Genomic DNA, 3,453 nt, shown 5'->3' with positions numbered 1-3,453 from the left:
TTATGTTTTGAGGGCATATATGGTTCTTATGGAAGGGATGCTCGTATAAACTTCAAAGAGGGCTCGTTTGATTGAAAACTGAAATTTCTAGTTCACTTTTAAGAGTAAAAGGAGATTGGAGGACTCCTAGCCCCCCCCCTCCACGACCTTGTTTCCTCAAACCCATCCCATAAGAACTTTGAGATAGCCATTTTTTAAAAAATAGTTCAAAGACCATATAACGAAAACTTTGGGGTCGACACAGCCCCCCAAGGCCCTAGGGCAGGCGTATTAGGTTATGCCCTGGGGGAATATATTGTTCTTATGGAAGGGATGCTTGTAAAAACTTCAGAGAGGGCTCATTTGATTGGAAATTGAAAGTTTTTGTTCAGTTTCTGAGAGTCAAAAGAGATTGGAGGGCAACTAGCCCCCCTACGCCCCTTTTTTCCCGAATAAATCCGAAAACAAAATTTTGACATAGCCACTAAGTTAAAAATTGTTCAAAAGTCAGATAACAAAAATTCAGGTGTCGACACAGCCCCCCAGGGCCCACGGACAGGCGTTGTATGTATTGCCCTAGAGTATACATGGTTCTTATGAAAGAGATGCTCGTATAAACTTCAGAGAGGAAATTTCCCTCCCAAAGGAAAATTTTCCCTATATAAATCCACCCCAAGCAACCCCCCCTCCCAAAAAAAATGTCTGTATGCTTTCCAAAAGAAATACTATGAGTAAGGAATGGGCAAATTTCATAACTTACAGGCCTCTTCCCACGGACGGTGGGAGGTCATTTTACGCTTAAAGACATATTTATTCCATCTTTCAGCTATACTGAACAGAAAGACTGTATCAAAATTTGGATCAGATAACTCTGGGGGAAAATGCGTGTGGGAGGGGCCCAGTTGCCCTTCAATTTTTTAGGTCACTCAAAAAGGACACTAGAGCTTTTAATTTCTGTTCGAACGCACCCACTCTCGATCTTCTAGGACCAGGACCATTATTTCAATACGATCAACCCTGAGGAAAAAGTTTTTTTAAAGTTTTGGTTACTATTTAGCCGAGTCGCTCCTTACTTACAATTCGTTACTACGAACTGTTTGATACTCTAAGCCCTACAAGCTGTTGCGATTGTAGTAGTAGTTGGAGTAGTTTAGTAGCAGTAGTAGTTTTAGTAAAAGTAGCAATGATAGTAGTGTTAGTAGTGACATGCATACAGTACCTTTTTGTCAATTGATCTTCCCCTTTAAGATCTCTCTAAAAGCTCCAGCTTAATACCCAAATCCATTCTTGAGATACCCCCTTTCAACAATTTGCATGCACATTGTGTGTTTTGATTTGGTTCAAATTCTCCCTCAATATTCTGTAAAATTTTCACCTTCCTGCTCTTAGTCTTAATTTTACTAGTATCCCAGTAGTAGTGTTAGTGGTAGGAACAGTAGTAACTGTAATAGTGTATTATTATTAGTAGTAGTAACAGTAGTAGCAGCAGTATTAATAGCAGTAGCAGCAGGTACTTTCTGCCTTATGGTCAACTGAATATCCCACTCATGATAGATACCTCTGAAGTTTCCTCTTGATATGATAAGCCGTTCCAAAAATATTGCTGATACAGTATCAGCAATCTGCATGCACATAATATGCTTTGATTCATTTCAACTTTCCCCTCAACGTTTCCTCAGATGTTTATTTCAATAGCATCAGCCTTAGTAGTACCCACTACAGAAGCAGTAGTTTTAGTGATAGTAGTTGTAGTAGTAGCAGTAGTAGCGTGCAAATATTGCCTTTTTGGTCAATTGATCATCTCCCTTATTTCCTGAAAGCTCAAAATTAATATACTCAGTCATCCCTGATCTTGTATTCGTATTAAGTGGAAGAATCAGTTTAGTGATTATAATGTTAAGTTATGTAGGGGGCTGAGACAAGGAAGCATTATTTCTCCTTTGATTTTCAATAGTACTGTTTCGGGGCTGTTTGATCAAATTAAGTTGACTTTTATTTATGGTAAAGGTTATGTTCTGTCGTGGATTGCTTACGCAGATGATTTACTCCTTTTGAGTCGATCACTTCAGTCACTTCAACAAAATGTAGATTTTTTAGCAAATGTTTTTAGTGAGCATGGACTTCATTTTTGCCCTGAAAAGTGTCAGTTTTTAATACTTGGTCCTAAGGCTAATGATCTCGTTAATTAAGAAATTTCTGTCCTTATTTATGATAGTATTTTAAAACCTTTGGAATCTTTTTTATATCTTGGTGTACCTTATGGACCAACTTTAGCTCTATGCCGTGCTTCTATTTCTAAAGCAGTTAAAAGTAGAACAGCGTCTAGTTTCGGGGCAGTAATTTGTCTTCGCGATCTTCTTTCTTGGAAATCACTGGCTCGGGCATATAATACAGTCGCTTTGATTCAGATTTTATGTTTTTCGTTGCTTCTCCCGTTTTTTTAGAATTAGTAATATTGCTCATGAAAAAACCCCATTTTTAAATTTTGCTAAGTTCCTTTGCCACATTTCTAGATCTGAATCAAGCACTTTTTTAATGAATATATATAAAATAAGAAAACCTATTGATGTTTTGGAGAAAAAGCAAAAGAATTTTTTATCCAAATTAAATGTTTTTTCTCATAATTTATATATAGCTGCGCACGAAGCTTAATGTATTTTATTTGATTTAATTTTTGAATGAAGTGTTAATTTGTGAACTGTTAATTTATTATCTATTGAATGAAGTGTTAATTTGTGTTGTAATTTTGATTGAAGGCCTTTGCGTATTTGTTGTTATATAGTTTAAGATAATTTTATGGCCTGTTGATTAGCGGTTATTATTTTTATTTATTTCTTTTTTTACTCTTCGTATTCGGAGGAAATAAAAAGTTTGAATTGAATTGAATTGAATTACCCTCAATCTTCCTTGAAACACTCACCTTCATGCCCTTTGTATTTCTGGAAAGTAGTAGTCGAACAGGCATACCTTTTCTCAATAACATATACTATATATAAACATTGATCAAATTACCCAATTTACAGCCATTGCCCTAAGGCCTCGGCGGAGGGGAATTGACATCCCCAAACACATAATTACTAAACCTTTCAACAATGTCGAAAAAATAGATGTATTAAAACTTTGTTTGGGTTTTTGCTTTTGGGAAAAGATGGGCGTGGGAGGGGGCTAGTTGCTGTCAAATCACTTTTGACTCTTAAAAGCGCACTATAACTTCCAATTTCAAAACAATTAAGCCCCATATGACTCTTTGGGGATTTTGTCAACCCTTTGGACATTGTTATATGTTCTTTGGACTATTTTGTTTTAAAGTGGATATCTCACAATTTTGATCAGATGCGTTTCATGAAAAGAGGGGTAGTTAGGGGGGAGGCTAGTTGACGTCCATCACTTTTGACTCTTAAAATGAAACTAGAGCTTCCAATTTAAAAGCAAATGAGCCACCTCTAAAGTTTATAGAACCGTCCCTCTTATAAA

The sequence above is a fragment of the Artemia sp. Qi Xiang Cuo genome, chromosome 19 (assembly GCF_049724085.1).
Source record: "Artemia sp. Qi Xiang Cuo chromosome 19, ASM4972408v1, whole genome shotgun sequence".
In the NCBI taxonomy this organism is placed as follows: domain Eukaryota; kingdom Metazoa; phylum Arthropoda; class Branchiopoda; order Anostraca; family Artemiidae; genus Artemia; species Artemia sp. Qi Xiang Cuo.
This window is presented reverse-complemented; position numbering follows the sequence as displayed.